Source organism: Galeopterus variegatus, unplaced genomic scaffold, assembly GCF_000696425.1.
Source record: "Galeopterus variegatus unplaced genomic scaffold, G_variegatus-3.0.2 Scaffold490, whole genome shotgun sequence".
NCBI lineage: Eukaryota > Metazoa > Chordata > Mammalia > Dermoptera > Cynocephalidae > Galeopterus > Galeopterus variegatus.
In genome coordinates, this window is record NW_007726601.1 from 610,405 (window position 1) to 631,388 (window position 20,984).

General features: G+C 44.4%; 1 long non-coding RNA gene across 1 annotated transcript in view; it reads left to right on the plus strand.

Annotated features, from left to right (window-relative positions):
• Positions 1–16,583, plus strand: part of LOC103587821 — a 192,615-nt gene extending 176,032 nt beyond the window's left edge. The window contains exons 3-4 of the long non-coding RNA XR_550257.1: positions 8,218–8,357; positions 16,063–16,583. This is a non-coding gene — a long non-coding RNA (uncharacterized LOC103587821). The remainder of the gene's footprint in view (positions 1–8,217; positions 8,358–16,062) is intronic.
• Positions 16,584–20,984: the final 4,401 nt, after the last annotated feature.

Sequence of the window (20,984 nt, forward strand, 5' to 3'; positions counted from 1 at the left end):
AGTCTACTTAACCTCTTGGGTCAGTATGTTATACTGTGGTGACTATAAATGGAGTCAGGTTATCTTTTTCAAATCCTGCCTCTGCCACTGACTAGCTATGGGACCGTAGGCAAGTTTCTTATTTCCTCCGTGCCTCAGGTTCCTCATCAGGGACATGGGGATTGTATTAGTACTAGAATAGAGCTTGAGTGAGGATTAACTGAAATAGGTGTGTGTGTGTGTGTGTGTGTGTGTGTGCATGCCTATATACATATGTGCATGTGTATGTATATGCATGCCTATATACATATGTGCATGTGTATGTATATGAATATGCATGTGTTATACATATGTATACCTCTGTGTCTGTGTGTGTACATGCATGTGTGTATAGGGGTGTGTGTGTGTGTATGTGCATATTTACATATACATTTATTTTTGTACATGAATATACATGTACACACACATACACACACACACATAATTTAGTGCGTAGCTCATAAGGATACTTCCCTGTTTATATGTATGTTTGCAGTCCCAGGCTGTCTTACCTTGGGCCAAGCCTTAGTGTTCTTTAAGAAAATGTTAAAGTTGGGCCTAAGAGCTGACACCCAGCCAGGTCTTAAACCGAGGCCTCCTGAGGCCAATGCAAGCACCTGTTCCACCACACAAGTGGTTCCCAAGCCTTGGGAAGCATCACAAGTGTATCAGTGGGTCTTGGTAAAGCACACATCAGTCCCGGGCCCCATCCCAAGCTGCCGAATTCGAGAGGTAGACCTCGAGTCAGAATGTTTCCCCATTGCTCTGGGGTGAATTTTTGAGAGCCACCCCTGCTGCTTCTGCTCGTGGCTGGTCCCCTGGGTGCCCGTGTTTCCNGGGGCTCTGGTGCTTCAGCTGGGGTGACTGGAGTGGCTGGCCTCTGTTTCTTTCTGTGAGGTCTCTTCATGAATAGTCTAGCCCAACCTTCCTCATGGTATGGTAGCTGGATCCCATGTAGGTAAAAGCAAAAGCCATCCGGCCTCTTTGAGTCTAGGCACAGAACTACTGCAGTATCATTTTTGTCACTTTTTACTGGTCAGAACAATCACAGGGCAGCCTGGATTCAAGGCAAGGAAATTGAGTCCACCTGTTGACGTGTGAAACAGCATGCAGCTACAGAAATGGAAGGAATTCTGGGCCAACATTAGTGGTCCCAGCCTACCCCAGGGCACAAGTTGCTTTTCTGGTTTTTTACTTTCTGTATCTAGTCTACTTAACCTCTTGGGTCAGTATGTTATACTGTGGTGACTATAAATGGAGTCAGGTTCTCTTTTTCAAATCCTGCCTCTGCCACTGACTAGCTATGGGACCGTAGGCAAGTTTCTTATTTCCTCCATGCCTCAGGTTCCTCATCAGGGACATGGGGATTGTATTAGTACTAGAATAGAGCTTGAGTGAGGATTAACTGAAATAGGTGTGTGTGTGTGCGCGTGCCTATATACATACGTGCATGTGTATGTATATGAATATGCATGTGTTATACATATGTATACCTGTGTGTCTGTGTATGTACATGCATGTGTATATAGGGGTGTGTGTGTGTATATGTGCATATTTACATATACATTTATTTTTGTACATGAATATACATGTACACACACATACACACACACACATAATTTACTGCGTAGCTCATAAGGATACTTCCTTGTTTATATGTATGTTTGCAGTCCTCAGAGAAGTCCCAGGCTGTCTTACCTTGGGCCAAGCCTTAGTGTTCTTTAAGAAAATGTTAAAGTTGGGCCTAAGAGCTGACACCCAGCCAGGTCTTAAACCGAGGCCTCCTGAGGCCAACACAAGCACCTGTTCCACCACACAGTGGTTCCCAAGCCTTGGGAAGCATCACAAGTGTATCAGTGGGTCTTGGTAAAGCACACATCAGTCCCGGGCCCCATCCCAGGCTGCCGAATTTGAGAGGTAGACCTCGAGTCAGAATGTTTCCCCATTGCTCTGGGGTGATTTTTTGAGAGCCACCCCTGCTGCTTCTGCTCGTGGCTGGTCCCCTGGGTGCCCGTGTTTCCTCCAGCAGTTCCTTCTTCACTTCCCAGGAGAACCTAATGCATTCTACTCGTGCACAGCCATGATCTCAGAGAATCGCAGAGCACAGGGTGGGGTTTATATTTGGATTTTCAGTCTCATTTAGCGTCTTCACATCACTGAGAAAGACAAGGTATCCTCGCCTCACCTCTTCCAGGCTAAGTTGAGGTCAAGGTTAGCTCTGGTGTAGCCAGACCATCCCTTTCATAACAAACTGATTTTTCCCAATGTGCAGCTTCTGGGTGATATGACCCTGTGGCTTTGTTAGTTGCCTGAGGCTTTCCCACTCAGAAAAAAAACAACTTCCATTTATTGAGCATCTATACTGTGTCCATACTTTGTCCTCATTATTACCCTGCAGTGAAGTATTACTGTCCCGGAGCTAGGAGATAATAAACTTACAAAAGGGCACAGAGCCAGGATTCAAACCCTGTGACCTCATTGGAAAGCCCTTTCTCTTTCTGCTATACCACAGGTGAGATATGTAAGATTTCTTTTCAAGGCTGTAGAGAAAATGCTTCCCTTCAAGGTATGGAACAAAATCCTTCAGAGAAATGGTATCCAATTTAAAATGTCCAGATTGTCCTTGGGGTGCCAGGAAGTCAGGAGCTGCCCTGGCACTGACCGATGGGGAGGTCTATCATAAGGTGTGAGCCCCCTCTGGGGCATGGTGCCCTGGAATCCTGCCACTCACCACCTTTCTCAGTTCAGTCTTTCAGTTCGTAAACATGTTTTCTTCTCTGCACTTTGGCATCCATCATGATTTAAATTCCAGGTTGTCAACCTTTATGTAGGAGAGTTCAGATCTCGGTATTCAGTTTCACCCCTCGTTCTTGTGTGCAGGGCCTTGCCATTTGCAGGACAATCTCTGAACCTTAGCTTATCCTCAGAGCTACCTCGAGAAATTACCCACCCTGGGGATGAGGCACACAAAGGCTCATGTGGTGGAATCACTGGCCCAGCTTTACGTCCAAACACCATCTCATCAGAGACACTAGGAGTCCTTCTGTTACACTGATTGTTAGCTGAGTGTGGGTGAAGTATAATCTGAGGTTACATTCAAATTATGGGAAGAGATTGTGCCCTCTCCCATGATCGGTGGTTCTTTCTGCAAATATAGAACATCGGTTCCACCGAGTGAACGGATGTCTTTACCTGACTGGCTTGAAACAGGAAGCCCTCTCTGTCTCATCCACCTGGATTCTCCTGGGCATAACCCAGTCCCCAGCTTGTGATGGATCCTTCCTAAGGATGTATTGGATAAATTAATGAATAATGATTTCACTTTACCTGTCAAACCACTTTGGGAGTATTGAACTCCTTTCTGGGCACTGTTCGGTTTTATTTCATTTCGTATAACAAATCAGCAAGTACCTCTTCCAGAAAAATCAAAAAACACTAATGTTATCATTCAGAATTAACTAATTAAATGAACCGATGCATATGTGTATTAGGATACTGTCATGCATATTAGCATACTATTTTATATATGTGTATAAACAGCTGATTATAAACAGCTCTTTGTCTGAGTATATGACAAATATCTTTCCACATCCACATGGGTACTTCTGCTCCATCACTACGTGGTCGCTCAGACTCCTGTCTTCCCCATTGTGAAGGCAGAAGTGACAAAATCCTTCGCATTTTCTGAGTGTCTTGGGCAGACACTTTGGATGAATTCCACTTTTGCACTATTATAAACAATACTTCAGTTCATATTCTGATAGCTAAATCTTTGTGAATATTTTTCCCTATTCTATTAGGACATATTTTCATAAAGTGTAATGGCTGGATCAAGGGCTATTTAGGCTAATAGGTTGCCAGGTTCCCCTTGAGGAAGTTGGGACCAGGATCTCTTTCCACCACCTGCAGAAAGGCGACCTTTTCTCCTCAAGCCCTCTGCAGCAGGGACCCAGGATGAACTTGCCTGTCCAGCCTCATCTCTTTGGCACTTGGTACAGCCCCAGACACATGGCTGTTCACAGCTCACAGGGGCCTTTTTCCAAGGGTCTCCCTCACTGCTCACTGCGTAGTGTCTTCTTATTCCTCCTTCCAGCTCTTGTTTTCTGTAACACATCTCGAAATTAATTAAATCATGGTTTGTGTGGTTTTCAGCTGAGCCCGAGTGGGTCGGTTCCCTGTTGTGCCCTGGTGGCCAGCACAGTATGTCATAAGGGTAGGAAGAAGGGGCTCATGTCAGAAAGAACTGGGTTTACTGTGGCTCTGCCACTTTGCTCACCTGAGTCTTTGCTTTCTCAACTGAGACTTGGGAGGTATTTCGTTACCCGCCTCGCATGATTATGATGCAGATTCAATGAGATGCGGCACTTGATGGCCTGACACATGGCTCAGCACACAGTAAATGTGCAGCCGTTGTTACCTGGGGTGCAGTTAGAGGGTAATGAGTGCTTACTCTGTGCCAAACACTGCTCTAAGTGCTTCACTTCAGGAGGGGACAAACTGTGGCTCATGGGCCAACTGTGACTCACCACCTGTTTTCATACAGCCCAGGAGGTGAGAATGGTTTCACATTTTTAAATGGTTGAGAAAAAAATTGAAAGAATAATAATATTTTGTGATACATGAAAAAAAAAATGGAGATTTCACTGTCCATAAATAAAGTTTTATTGGAACAAGGCATGACTTCTTTTTTTAACCATGGTTGCTTTTATGCTATGATGACAGAAATGAGCAGCTGTGACACTGATCACACAGCCCATAATGCCCAAGTGTTTATTATTGGCCTCGTATTAGTCTGTTTCTCTTGCTTATAACAAAATACCTGGAAGTGGGTAATTTATAAGGAAACAAAATTCATTGCTTAGAGTTTCAGAGGCTGGGAAGTTCAAAGTCCAGGGAATACATCTGGTGAGGGTCTTGGTGGCGACAGTGACCCAGGGGTCTCACATGGCAGAAATGGTGGAGCAGAGAGAGACTAACCTCTCATGTGTTCTTCTTTTAAAGCCCTCAGAACCACGCCCCTGACCACCATTACTAATCAGTTCACTATGGCATTGTCCCACAATCTAATCACCTCTTCAAGGTATCGCATCTCAATTACCGTAATAGGATTTCCCACCCTCAACAGTTACAGTGGGGATCAAGCTACTTATACATAAAACTTGGGGGACACAATCCATATCAGACCCTTGACAGAAAGTTTGCTGACCCCTAGTTACATGTGCAAGCACATCTAGTTCTGCATAGTGCAAGCTATTATTATTGTCACCATCCCATTTTACATGTGGGGAAGTAAAGCACAGAGAGGTTAAGAAAGTGCCTGAAGTTACAAACAGCATGTAAGTGGGAGAGCCAAGGTTGGGTTCCCAGAGCTGGGCCTCTTCATCATTTGACCATAGGTCGGGTTATTGGTCTTTGCGGGTGAGGAATGTGAAGCGGGAAGAGGTGAAGTCACGCATTAATAACTTGTAAAATCAGCATTTAGGACCAGTTCTGTTGGCCCTCAGAGTTCTTGGCCTTTCTCTCATAAGGGGCTCTTTTCACCACCCCTCTTCTAGGATCACCTGCCAAACGCAGGATCCAACACACAGAGACAGCTGACGTGTCCTTACAAACACAGCCACTTGAGAGCGGGGAGATAATATGACAGGACTAGGTGTGGTTATGTGCTTTCTACTAAATACAAGCTTAAGAAGTGTTTGTGGAGTGAATGAATGAGTCTGATGAGTGGTTCCCGGACTCTAGGAGTTTAGATTCAGGAGACGAGGCAGGGATCCCTGGGAAAAGCAGCAAACCCAGAACCTTCTCACGGGAAGGAGACCTTCCCAGACACGAGTCGTGTTCCCCACATGGCATGATGTTCTTGGGCCACAATACCAAGCACTTCTTCAATTAAAGTTCCACTGAAGGAAAAACTGCTCTGTCTTCTCCACCCATCACAACTGTCTCTACTTTTGTTGATTCTGAATATTTTTTTAAAACAGCTTTGTTGAGATGTACTTCACATAGTCTACAGTCTACCAATCTTAGAACATTTTTATCACCTCAGAAAGAAAGTCTGTACCCTTTAGCTATCACCTCCCAATCTCCCTTCTACCCCAAGTCCTAGGAAACCATTAATCTACTCTGTCACTATGGCATCTCATATAGATGGAACCATACCATATGTGGTCTTTTGCGACGGACTCCTTTCACTTACCGTAACATTTTCAAGGTTCATCCACGTTGTAACATGTATCAATTCTCAGTTCCTTTTTCTGCCCCACAATATTCCATTGTGTGGATTTTGTTTGTTCATTCATCAGTCGATAGACCTCGGGTTGTTTCCATCCTTCAGCTGTTATGAATATGCTGCTCCGAAGGTTGATTTACAGGTCTCTCGGTGGATGTGTGTTTCCATGTGTTGGATACGTGTATGCCTAGGAGTGGAATTGCTGGGTCGTATGCTAACTGTATGGGTAAACTTCGGAGGAACTGCTGGACTGGTTTCCAAAGTTTGTACTCTGTTTTACATCCCCATGAGAAGCTGCCTGTTCCTGCTTATTATTCATGCTCATATATAAACATATAACATGATTTTATCTATATACATGTTTAGAACATGCAAAATTAATTGATGGTGCTAGAAATCAGTACATTTGTTGCCTCTGGGAGGAGGGCAAGAGAACTGGGAAAGGCACAAGGACACCTGCTGGGTGAGGGAAATGTTCTGTGTCTTGGTGGTTTGGTGTATTTGGGTAGAAGCCTTTGTCAAAACTCATCAAACTGTTTATTTAAAAATTGAGCATCTTATTGTATGTAAATTATGCCTAAACTAAAAAAAGAAAAAAAAATGAAAAAACATAGGTGGAGGAGAAAAAGAAAAATATATCTATTTTAATTATCTCATGACATGACTGGCTGCTCATCTAACCCACCTTCCTGAGGACACAGGGCTCGTGCCTGGCAGCCAAGGCCAAGTGTAAAAGGCTCTTAATTGATGTGATTAACTATATCTCAGTAGGGAGCCTCGTTAACACTGGGGGGGAGGAAAGGAGGCTATTTTTCACTCTCCCAACTAACAGATGCTTAGAAGGTCATGGTGGGGGAACGCGTTTGGAGGGCTGCTCCCTGTGGTGGGGGGATGGGAGTGTGGGCATCTGAGGCCCTCTGTATAGTAAAGCTTCATTTCCCTTTGGCATTAAGATTTGTTTTTTAAAAAAAACATTTTCTCTCAGTTGCTGCAAAACCTATTCTTCATTTTCATCTATGAGGAGGAGGAAACCAACTTGATTTATTTTAGTGTGTTTTCAAGGCTGCATCATCTAGCAGAACACAGCATTCAGCTAGAACTCTCTTCCTAAATGAATTAGTGGCAGATTCAGGCAACAACAGGAAACAAACAAAGCAAGAAGAAGTGAAAGGTTTTCTCTCTCTCCCTAGCATCTACAAAGAAATGTGTGGGTTGACATAGATCCACAGAAGATTAAGACTGGACAAACATCACTAATTATCCATATTTTAAAAAAAATCAATATTACACAATTTTTGATAAAATTACAAAAATTGTAATATTTTATTTGTAAGCTAAAAAAACTATTTGGTTAGAAAAAAGCATAGAGGGCCGAGCCCGTGGCGCAGTCGGGAGAGTGCGGCGCTGGGAGCGCAGTGACGCTCCTGCCGCGGGTTCGGATCCTATAAAGGAATGGCTGGTGCGCTCACTGGTTGAGCACGGTGTGGGCGACACCACACCCCCTTACCGGTCACGAAAAAGACAAAAAAAAAGAAAAAAAAGAAAAAAGCATAGAAATCTAAAAACACCATTATTGGGTGTTTAAGAGATCTATCACAACATGGTGACTATAACTTAACAGTATTGTCTTCTTGAAATATGCTTAATAAGTGTTGGTGAAATGAATAAATGAATTGAATGAATGAAAGATTAAAGTGTTCTGACCCCAGAAATGTTAACTATGTGAGGTAACGCATATGTTAGTTAGCTGGATTTAGTCATTCCACAGAGTGTATATATACTTCAAAACATCATGCTGCATGTACGTGGTAAATATGTACAATTTTATCTATCAATGAAAAAAAAAGTTAATCAAAACCTTTTTCGTGGATAAGTTGAAACCACTCACTGATGGAGCTAGTAGTTAACCTAAGATGAAACTAATCACAGCAAACATCTGGTGACAGCGCTATTTATATTCCTTCCTGCAGTACTGTCCCTGGCTTCAGTCCTCAAGCAACATGCCCAGTATGTGTTGGAAACGTTAACATTTCTTGCACATCACCCTGGTGAGTGCAGGCACAGATGGAGTATGAGTGTTTCCCGGAGCTGGAGGAGGACCCAGCGGTGGGTGAGTCATGCTTTTGCAAAGTATTTACCCTGGTGGAACACACGGGCGCGCGTGAGCAGAGATGCGTGTGCATACATGCAAAGCACGAGCCGAGCACTGTCACCCGTTTTCCCCCTTCTCTGCTCACCTTTGTGACCCTCCTTCTTCCTCTTAAATTGTCCCCCCAGCCCCCTTTTCTCAGCTCCTTTTTATGGCAGTGATTTTCAAACTTCACTTTGCAAATGATCATCTGGGAAACTTGCTAAAATGGAGATTCTGGACTCCCCCACCAGATTTTCTAATTCAGTGAGTCTGGGCTGGGGCCCAGCAAACGGCATTTTTAGCAGACGTCTTAGATAAGTCCTTTTGATCAGGTAGGTGCTATAAACAGAGTGCCTTGGACCTATCTCTACTTCAAGGACTCACAAATAAGTTTGAGAACTAATACATATAATTATTAGTTTAAAAATATGAAAAAACCCTGCCAAATGAAAACAGTTATATATATTTATAGAACTTGAAGTCAACTTGTCAGGTGCAGCTCAACTTCTGCAGTTACACAGGAATTATTTTTTAATATAGGCTAGGGGTACATTTGATGCATTTGATATGCTGTATGTGAGGCCAGCAAAAGCCTTGAAAAAGCCCTAGCCCCATGGGCCCTGCTCTGAGAAACATGGCTGTAGATGGTTTTTTGTTCCTAGTACTTTAGATCTGGAAAAGGACCCTTAGAACTGTTCTTCAGCACCTAGATTTTGCCATTAGGGAAATGGATGCCTAGAGGAGAATGACTTGCCTGAGGTCATACAGCAGGTTCCTGAAGAAGCCAGACTAGAAAGCTCAGCATTTACAGCTCATGTGCATGGGCACAAGTTAGCAAGGGCACGAGTGTGCAAGGGCTAGTTACATCCCCCTCCACTGTCCCTTCTCTACCTTTTTTTTTTTACTTTGGCTTCTCTCCTCTTTGGTCCCTGTGTCCTCAGCCCATACCAATCAAAAGCCCTGAAGGTAGTGAGGGGGTCTCAGGGTTGAACTGCTAACCAAAAGGCATTGCACATGATAAGGCTGGTCTTCAGCTTAAGTGCCTGCGGAAGAAGAAGTCTGAGTGACATCACTTCAAGCTGCAGCATGAAAAGCTGGCTGACTTCTCAGTGGCCAGAGTTCCGATTACGTGCTGGGCATTGTGCACACTGGTGCATGGCAGTGAATGAAGCTGATGATGCCCCTGCCCTCATGGGACTTAAGTATTCATTCATCCTCTCATTCAACAAATATCTGCTGAGCACCCTGCTATACACCCAGCAGTGCAAACAAGGAAGACGTGGAGCTTAGAACCAGATAGGCAATAAAAGACAACAGGTCCATAAACAATGAAGCCATTTCAGATAGTGCCAAGTACAGTGAAGAAAATAGAAGATAATGAGAATGGGAGTGGCTGGGTGCAGGGCATGCCATTCTAAAATAAATTCTTACTAGCTGAATGAATGAGTAGTCAATTCCATGTGACCTGAGAGGCAATGTTCTTAGGCCATTCATTTTTTCTGACTGTCCACCTTCCGGAGAGTAGGTTTGCACTTCCTTGTCGCTGTGACCAGTTCTGGCCAACAAGTAGTCAGCAGAAGCTGCATGTTATTTCTGACTTCACATTAGAATGATACCAAGAGACCCTCTAGAGGTCTCTTTTTCTCCTGCCCTGCTGCCTGGCCATGCTCTGTGGAGGGATTCCGCATTAGCCTGGTGTGGATGGTGCTAACACACTGAACACCATCTGTGGCTGACCCATGATGGACATGTAGCCTGAAGGAGCAATTAATCTTTGCTGTTTTAAGCCACTGAAATTTGGGGATACATGTTAGAGCAGCGTAACATCACTACTCCTGATTGATATAGCCTACAAGGCAAACAGGTTTGAACTGTCACCCTGGAACCCTGAGTGGGAAAGAATTCTGAAGTTCCATCTGCTCCAATGCAGTTCTCACAGATGGAACGTGACAGATCTAATACCACCTGCCTCCCTTCCTGCCTTGACGTTTGGAGGAATTTTCTAACTGAATTCTTTCTCTAGTCTCCCTTGGGGGCTGCCCCCTAGAACAGTCCCCCCACAATCGGCTCTGATCAACTGTACAGATTAATGCAGTCTTCACCCCTCTTTTCCAGCACAGACTTCTCTGCTGGCTTTCAAGGTCCTCAAAATTCTGGTCCTAATACATCTTCCCAGGACTCGCAGTTATTTCCTTTCTGTTCTAGCCTCAAGGGACTCCTCGCTGGCCTCTGAGCTCCAGGCCTTGAACACTAGATGCTACCCCTCCACCCCACCCCCACCCTGTGATCAACCTTCAAATTGGGCTCCCAGAGGACCTTCCTTTGCAGCCCCATAGTGGCCCTGCCTCCTGAAGGCAGGCCATGCAGTGCCCACACTCGGGTAACCTCTGACAGTCTCGCTCTGTAATCTTACTCTCCGTTCCTTCATGGCTCTCTAACATTTCGCAAGGTGAAGCCTTGCCTCCCTGGCCAGCTTCGACACTCAAGAAATGGCCTCGATTTTGCATTTCCTCACCAGTGTCTTGGTGATAACAGGCACTTGAGAAATAAGTTTTTAAAGAATTAGTTGGGGGCTGGCCGGTTAGCTCAGCTGGTTAGAGTGTGATGTTGTAACACCAAGGGTTCAAAGGTTCAGAGCCCCTTACTGGCCAGCCACCAAAAAAAAAAAAAAAAAAAAAAAAAAAAAAAAAAAAAAAAAAAAAAAAAAAACAGAAAAAAAAAACCAAACCAACAATGAAGCATCCATTGGATCGGCTATGTGGGGTAGGGAGTCATCTCAAGGCCACCTCTCCCTTTCTTTCATTGTCCCGCCCATTCTGCCTGTCCCATCCCCCAGGCCAGTCCTTCTTCCATTGCTGGCACAGGTCACATGTTTGTATCTGCTCCCTGAGATGGTTATCCTTCCAATCAGGAGGTAGCTATTGCAGCAGCCCAGCCAAACCCTCACTGTGGTGATGAGACCAGGCAGTGCGTCTGCACAGGGGGCTTCCCAGAAGAACTGATGTTTAAACTGGAACCAGAGGAAGAAAGGGAATTAGCTCGACAGAGCAGCCAGAGGGGTGCCTGGTGAGGTCCCAGCCTGTGTCAAGGCCTGAGGACTGGAGAGATGAAGCCAGGGAGAGCAGGAGCGACCAGTGACAGGGCTGCAGCAGTGACGTGAGGCCTCCCCACGTGGAGAAGGAACTTGACCTTACCTTTCTCCCTAAAAGATGCCCCGGAAGGGTCTAAAGGACAGGAGGCCCTCATTTTGTCATTCTCTTCTTTTCTTTCCTGATACCTCTCTTATTTTTCTGTTCTCTAACTCACATTCTTTTTGTTTTTGTTTTTTATCTTTTTGAAAATCAACATAATCATATCTGTAAAAAAAATATAAAGAATGCTCAATTCCCAGAGCCATAATTGCCCCCAACTACAAAGCTAGTCTTCATTTCCATGTCATCCCTCACTCATGTTCCTCAAGGCTGTGCCACATTTTATATAGACATGTCCTCAATGGACATGAGATTTTTTTAATTGTAGCTTTTCATGCAAACACTCCCATTTGTTATTTTTCAGTTTTTCCTTCTTTCCCAGGTGGCTTTAGGCTGCCACTCCCCACCTCCCCAACTTTCTCACCCCCCACCCCCCTCCTCAGGCCTGCCTATTAGAGACACATCTCTTTATAGGCAGATAGAGCTCATAGGAGGAAAACACGGTGACAGTGAATCCAGGAGTCACAGAAGTGCTTACCAGAAGAGGGCAACTGTGGAGTCTCACTCCCAGCAAGTTACCAAAAATTATAATAATAGGTCTTGGAGTTTATTCTAAGAATTTGTATGAGCTGGCGTATACCTCCATTGCCAGTGGTGGCATAAATTGGTGTTTTGGAACAACAATATGTGAGGAGGTATCAAAGCCTCAGTTCGACCTTGTATCCCTATTCGGAAAGTTTATTTCCGAGACACATTCCAGAAGAAGAAAAGGCTATGTGCAGGAAGGAGCTTTCTGCAGCTGAATGTATTTGGGGGCAGCATGAGAAACAAAATGGGCCCTAAGGATTCTGGTACTTCTGCACCTTGGAATCTCCCCGCAGAGGGGACATCGTGAAGAAGAGGAAGACCCTAAGGAGAGAGGTGACAATCTGTGATACGACAATCACAGAAGGCCTTGTGTCTTTCCTGGGATTACTGAATACCTGTATACATAGGGAGAGGTGAGCTCATCCTTGGAAAAATGAAGATTTTACCTACTGGGGTAACAGGAGTTTGACAGTTTCTTCTTTTCTTTTCTGCTTATTTTTTCTCTTTTTTGTTACCTGCCTTATTCAATTAAACATTAATCATTGCCATAGAAGAAAAGAAAAAGAAATATATGTATATGTGTGTGTGTGTGTGTGTGTGTGTGTGTACGTATGTTCATGAATGTGTAGGGCCCCATGTGCCCCGAAGTGGTGTCATAGTAGGACAGCCTGCCCTATCAGGAATGTGCTCAGGCATGAGGGGCAGGGTGCTGCTCCCAGATGTTATGACCCTACTTTTTGTCCTTCGTGTGTCGTGCCTCATTTAAACCTCACTATGATTGTGCTGAGTGGGGCATGTAATAGTGTCCATTTTGCAGATGACAGAGCTGAGTTGTTAGGGCTCCTGGCAGTTGCTATCCATCCATGAAGTCCCTGCTACGTTCCAAACTCAGGCTGTCCACACACGATCTCAGATGCTCGCACAACTGCTGTGTGGGACCATTCTTCATATCTGCTCTACTGTGGGGAAACCGAGGCTCTGTTAAGTTACTTGCCAAAGGGCCACAGCCAGTAAGAATCATGAGAACATTTATAGCTGGGTTTTCTGACTCCAAATCTGGTGACATTTTTTCTTTTGAGTTTTACTGTGAATGCTTCCTTCGTTCAAGGCATATTATTACTAGTCTCTGCAAGACCCTTCTTTTGCTTCTGTTCTCCCTCTTTTCATTCCCATTTTTCTTGCTCCTCTGCAGACATCTGCCCTAGTGAGTTTGCTGCATGCCCTGCATGCGCATCTACTCCTGTCTTGTTCTGATTGGATATCTGTTTGTAATTCAGACAAATGGGATTCTGCCATAGATGTCAGTCTGGTTTCTCTTCTTATTTGACACTCTTTTTTAGAGCAATCTTGGTGCTCTGTGTATACGTGGTTCATAGGAGGGCTTGCATCTACCCTTCGCTTTCCTTAGGTTCTGCCCTGTTGACTTTCGTTGTCCCCTGCTGGTGTACACTAGGTCACCCCAGCCTTGTTCTGTGAGGAGCACTTCACACCTGTCCATGGAGGGACTGTGGGAGAGTTTCTGTGCTATGGACCAGCACTGATATGGATTAGTCATAGCGCACACTCATACTTCACAAGTACTGTCAGATTGTTTTCCAGAATGACTGTACCAATTTACACTTCCACCAGCGGGGCTCAGGGGTTTCTGTTTCTGCCCATCCTTGCCAGCACCTGGTATCAGCAGATGTATCAGAAAGGATGCATTTGATAGCACAACCACAGCAGGCTATTGGATTAGCATCTCTGTGATGCACTTTTCCGCTGCAGACAGCACCTGTCATAATAGCATTTCAAGCAGGAAGAAGTATCATGCAGGAAAATGGGTCCTTTTTGCTGCAACCCTCTATCTCCTATTAGGGAAAAAAAATGTCCTCGGAAATCCCCTGTCGACTTCTTCTTATGTCTCCTTGGCCAGCCTGGCCCGGTGTCCTCCTGGCCCATCCCCAGTAGAGATAACAGGGTCACCATGCCATTTCAGGCTGGGTCCGATTCTTCCCCCTGTCATGTACTTCTTTTGAGCACACTGCTGTGTGACCTGTACCGGAATAGAAGGGGAAATATTTTAATAATGAAGAAGAGAGCCGTGGCTGTTTGGTAACTCAGCAACCAGCAGAGTCCTCCACACCAGATTTCTACTGTTGCCAGTTTTTTGAGCTAATGCTGCCTCTGCTGTAGGAGGGACCTTTCCCCAAATCTGTTTGGTTCGCCATTTGCAGGGAATTTCAGAAGCAGTAATTCAACCCATACGTGTCCATTGCCTTAGGGATTAGGTCTATCCAGCTCAGGTTGGGAACCGTCGTACTTCTTGCCAGACAGATGTCAGATCTGTTTCTGCCGCCACTGCCCTGGCTTAGGTTTCCGTGGGGCTCCCCATGAGAGGTCAACAGAAAGATTCAAAAGGCAGAGCACCAAAACTCCTGCTCTGTGCCATAATTCCTAGGCAGAATGCCAGCTGCTGACTGGTGGGGATGTATACCTGTCGGGGAACAGTACTTTTGCAGGCAGTGACTTCCCCTTCTTATCAGCCACGTGGATGCTGTAGCACCCCATGTCTTCCTGGCTAACCAGAGAAATTCATTTTTAAATGATACCTAACAGTTATAATTTATGGAGCATTTACTCTTTGCCAGGTAGCCTGGTAAGCATTTAATTTTTGTGACCTCACATAAATCTCCCAACAATTCTGTGAGAGCATTGTGCATAATGGTTACAGCACAGGCTGCCGTCAGACCACCCGTAGAATCCCGGTTCTGACATTTATTAGCTGTGTGGCCTTGGGCAAGTAACTTCGCTTTTCTGTGCCTTAGCTTTCTCGTTTGTACACCAAGAATAATAATAGTATGTTACAAGTAGTTGATGAGGTAATAAACATAAAGTGCTTAGAATAACACTTGCTAGACATTAGCTGTTATAATTGCCATTTTTAAAAATGACACCAGGAGGCTCAGAGGTGTCCACTTACCAAATGCTGGACAGCTATGAGAAGCAGGGCCATGATTTGTACCCAAGTTTCTGACTCCAAAGCTAGGCTTTTATCCATCCAGCTAACCATCATTAGTAGCTGCAGTGGCCCAAGGGAACAGTCAATGCCAGCCATGTGTGGGCTGTCGTCCTAGAGAGGTCTGTGCATACACAAGAACATCTGCGAGAGAGTGTGTGTGTGTGTGTGTGATGTTTTCTTTTCTATCGTGAGGGGTGGTTGGGTTTCACACCACACAAGCTCCGTGATTCAGGACAGAATCAGGCGAGAGGAGATGATCCACTGTGCTTGTGAATCTCCTTCCAATTTCTTAGGCCTCCTTTTCCATTTGCTTTTCACCAGCTGCTTCCATCGCCCTCTCTACAGACAGGGCTTGATCCCCAGCATAGGGGACATCTGTGATGATGTGCCATGGACCCAAAAGTGGCCCAGCCCAGTTGGAAGAGAGTGCCAGCACCAAAACCTTGGTTCTGGGAGGTCACTGGGGCTCTGGCCTAGACTTTCCCTTCTGTGGGCAGGAAGCAGGAAAGCTGGATGACAGTCCAGGGCACTGGCCCCCTGGGGAATCTGCTTCCTCCCCCAGAGAAGCTCAAAGACCACTTTCTCTTGATACAGACAGATCACATGATGCAGAATCACACACCTGAGAGGTAGCCCAGGCCAGTGTGGCTCACATCTCCAGGAGCTCTTGTCAGTTTTTCTGTGTGGGCTGAGCTTCTGCACCAATTATAGGCTCCTGGATGATGCCGATGCTGCTGGTCCACACACCAACCCCTCCTGAGCATCAAGAAGGCATCTGGTTCACCTCCCAACCCTCCTCATGCCACACACAGTCCCTCTGTCTCGAGTGCCAAAGGATGGTTCACATATCGACCTGGAGGTGCGGGAATAACAATCTTTTTTTTTCTTCTTTTTTTTTTTTAAGATGAGAAAACTGCTACTCAGAGATGTGAAGTAACGTGGCAGAATCACACAGCTGATAAGTAGCAGAGATGAAAGTCCAGGTGCTGAAGGCAGTCGCAGGTCACTGTCGCCCTCTCCTCGAGCTGATGGATAGACGTGGTCTTCCTACAACGGGACGTGTCCTTGTGTGGGTAATGAGCAGGTTAGATGGCCAGTGTCACCTTCTCTTCTCTTTCCCTTTCTCTGAGATTTTAATTCTGGCTTCTTCTTTTCAGAAGACTGTGATGCACTTGGCTCAGGAGACAACCCCAGCAGTAACCTTCACCCGAAGAGAACTGAATACTTTTTCCCAGAGACAAGAGGGACACATCAAGCAGGAAAAAGGAGCCTAGAAAATCGCCACCATTTCCCCCATCTCTCATTACACAAAATACATTTTACCAGTGATTTGGTCACTGCTGAGCCATCTACTTTTAATGTGGTTTTGACAGAATAGTTGGTCTGGAAATTTTATTTTCAATTAAACTTCCTTGCTGAACTGTCTTGGTTTTGAAAGGATTCCATCAGGGTGGCTAATTATATAGCAGTTGTTACAAGGAGATATTTGCACTCAATTTCAGCTCCTAGGTAATTCACATCAAATGCTTTATATTTTCCTCCCTGGAGCACTGCGAGGCCATCCCCCTCTCACACTGCAGGGTTCCCATGAGTTATTTTTAGAAACCCAAATCAAAACAGCAATTTTGGCAGAGACCATTTCTAGCCTCGCAGAGGAAACCGTATGGACTGATAAAAACAGCTAAAGAGTCACTGCTTTTAAAAAGCAACAAAACCATCTCCGTCTGTGTGTGTAGGTTAAATGTTTGTGAACCACACACTGTTCTTTAGGTACTGTTATATTGAACTTCAACTGTAGTCAAAGACAATGGAAATTCCTTTAAAATGATAAAAGATTTGTCCATTTGCAAACTGTTGTCATGATCATTATGCTTCAAGATGGCAGGCTGTGGCAGAATTTACTGGAGATGCTCTGGTTTGGCCTCCGGATCTCCTGTAAAACATAGAGATCACTTTATTTTCCTGCTGCTCTGTTTTCTTTCACCAGAGCCCTTGTGACATACGTCATTATGCTTACCAAGCAAGTAAACCTCCTCCCCCATGTTAGAACATAAGCTTGGCACATAGTAGGTGCTCAAAGAGTGAATGAATAGACAGATGAATCATTAAAATTCTCTTTATATTTTCTCTTTTTATAAAAAAAATTATAATTACATAAATATTAAGTGAAAGCATTAATTTTAGAAAAACACTTTCCAAATACACCTAAAGTCCTTTTAGCTCACATCTCTCCAATCCTTGCCTCCTCATTATCTCTGCTTAGGTAAAATTTGGTATCATTTTGGAGCGCATCCTTGCATTTCTAATGCATTTATGTACACACACACACACACACACACACACACACACACACACACACACAGAATACTGCTTTGCAGACCTGTGATAAACAGAGTATTTTGCAATTTACCTTTTTTTCAATAAGCAACATATCAAGGAGTGCTTTTCCTGTTAGCCATCTCATTCTTTTTAACTGCTACGTAGTTTTATTACATTGGGTGGATATACCACCTTTTATGTGGACTGAACACGTAAATTCTATATCTGCTTTCCCATTCATTATACTTCCAGATTCCTTTTCATGTGTATGTTGACATACTGACCACATCTACTGCTATCTTTTGGTAGCTACAACACATGTCATCAGAACTAGTCACCTGCCTTGGAGATTATGCCAAACCAGTAGACAGAATTATGTGAAATTCTGAGGATGGCCAGAGGGACTAGAATTCCCTTGTCCTCAGAATCTGGGGAAGTGCACTGAGCCCCGGGAATTCCACAGGACTTGATAGTGAGTGATGTTGGATCTGGTGTCAGCTCTGCCCATAGCCAGCTAGTTAGTTCCCTTGGGCAGGGCACTTCCTCTCCCTGGACCTTATTCTTCCCATCTGCACAGTGGATCAGTGGGCCTCTTTAAGCTCTTAGACTCTGAATAACAGGGCTTACTCAGTGCCACCGGGGCTGACACGAGGAATGTACTGTTAGCTCACCCTCCGCCTCCACTATGTGTTGAGGTGGGAAAAGGCAGTTCCTGATTGAGCTCCAGCCAAGGACTCTTAGCTGAGACAATGTCACCAAGAACCCATGGTCGGGATTGTGTTGCCTTCGGATTTTACTTCTCTTTTTCTGTAACTTTGTCATCCAATTAAAGTGGATAATTTTTCTTTTGCTTTGTTTGTTCTTTTTGTTCTGAGCAAGGCAAGTATGACGATGGGAGAGAGAGATGATGGGCCCCTGAGTTCTGCTTCCTGGTTTGTCTAATTCCAGCTGTGTGTTCTTAGACAGGTCACTTACCTTCTCTGGGCTTCTGTCTATTAACGTCATGATTCCCAATTCACTGAGTATCCACTAAACATTAAAAATTTGAAAACCAGACCCACTTGTATTTCATCTGGCACTTATAAGCCTTGTCACCTGCAGATAGGTGAGTTGATGAAACATCCTAAGAGACCACAAAAACCCATGCAATCTTCCTGCTTCACAGAACAATTGTGCAGCTGTCCATGTGCCAAGCCCTTCAGAGGATTCTGAGGGAGGCCCAGAGAAGGTTCTGAGCTGCCATGATTCATAGGTGGGGTTTTCTCACCTGCACCCTGAGGCTCTGTGGCAAGCCGAGGGCGAAGGGTATTCCCCTACTTTGAGGTTCTGGACCACAAGGGTCACAGGATCTGATTCAGATGCCATTGGGTTTCCCTGAGGGCCCTAGCCAGCCTTTCCTAAATGAGGTGAGAATTGTGGCCCCTTGTCTTGGCATCGCACATTGGTCTGGCAACAACAGCATGGCGCCGCAGGAGAAAGGGCAGCATGAATGGGTGTGAAAGCTGCATGGGATCTGCGTGGGAGCTGTGTGGGAGCCATAGCCCGCAGAGTCTCTGAGGTTTTGGCTTTCCTGGTCCCAGCACTTTGTTTGCGGCCCTACTGTGAGCTTCCGTTCCTCAACACCTCTTTGGTTAAATGTTCCTGGTTGAACACATTTGAACGTGAGAAATGAGACCTGAGTCTATGGGGCTATTGGACCACCAAGCTCGTTGGGGCAGGTGGCTTAATCCCTCCCAGCCTCACTTCCTGCTCTGCTGGGTTTCTTGAGATGAAATGAGACTCTGCAGTAGGTGCTCAGCCCAGGTTTCCTTCCTTCCCCTTTCCCTTTCTTATATGGAAAAAAACCCACATAATTTTACAGGCTCTGAATCTCTATATAAGTGAGCTTCCAAAAGTCCAGCAGGGGTATTTTTCATGTCAACAACAACAACAAAAGGCAGTATAAGCAAGGTATACATGGTAAATAAGTTAAGAAAAAAAAAAAAGAATGGTGGGTCATTTCCATTTACCACCCCTGGCTCACTGCAAATTTCTTAGCGGCTGCCTTCCTTCTTTTACAAAAACGCTTGCAAATCTGGTTTGCGTTGTTGTAGAAGGCAGAGGAAGTCGCATTGTCTCTCCCTGGTTTTGATCCTCCTCCAAGCCATCAACACCGTTTTCATTCACAACCTGGAAACTTTGAAATGAGTCAACCTGACCTATGATTCACAGATACTTGATCTGAAATGCTTGAGATGGAGGCAGAGTCAGAAATAAATACCCCAAAAGTCAGTTTAAGTCAATTAGCACAGGCAGGGAGGGTTTGTAGATGGCTGCTGCCCTTCAGGAGCTGCACTGTGAAGGGGGACTTAGGATGACCAGACACCCAGTGTTGCTGACAGAATTCTGGTTTATACCTATTGCTCCAGCTTCTTGTATGGTTAATGTGCCTTTCCATTCTCAGAAATGTCATAGTTTGGAAGATACAGGGTTCTGGGGTAACTAGCCTGGGAGTTCTTAAAAGCTGGAGATTTTATTTCTATGTGCATCTTCAGTGCCTGGACATGAGTAAGGAATTAGTAAAAAAAAAGAAAAGAAAAAAAGAAAGAAAAGAAAAATGCCTGCTGGGTGGGTGGATGAGTGAGTAGATTCTTAATCTGCTCTTCTCTCTAAATTTCTAGATCCCATTTATCTTTGTATGCTCAAAGCACATCTGTGACTCTACTGTGTTCTCAGTAAGTATCCCTTGAATAAGCCACAGCTTCAGAGGGCAACTGCTCTGGCTGCACATAAACACCTCCATGCCATCAGGCTTTGTGACTGAGAGAGTTACCCCGAGTGAGTCAGAACTTAAAGTACTAAAAACAGTGGCTTCCATGTAGTAAGCTCCTAAGAAAGGGTGGAAGAGGACATGGAGGCGTGCCATTGTTATAGGCTGTCTGGCTGTACTTAGCTAGAGGATTTATAGACCTTTAGACCCATATATATATGTCTGTGTGTATATATATATATATATGTGTGTGTGTGTGTGTGTGTGTGTGTGTGTACATGTGTGTATAATATATATATATATATGTATATGTGTGTATAATATATAATATGTATGAGGATACTTCAAAACGTTTATGAAAACAGAACTAAAAGATAATACAAACTTTTCCATGAACTTTTTGAAGTACTTTGTGTGTGTGTGTGTGTGTGGTCTCATTATATATGTGTGTGTGTGTGTGTGTGTGTATATGTATTTCAGAAGATATATCAATAAATATATACAAATTGGAAAAAGAGAATAAAAAGTTATCCATAATCTCATGACCCTTGGTAAAATAATAGCAATTATCATGTGCTGTAACCCATTTGTGTATTTTATACAGGTTTTTTTATATAAGTCACCTTGAAGTACGTTCCGATTTTTTTCCATTTGCATTTTTCTACAAGCATTGTCCATGTTATTCCATGACCTTTTCAATTACCATTTTGAAATTTGCTTTTATCCATGTAGTTGTTAGTGACTATAGGTTGCTAACA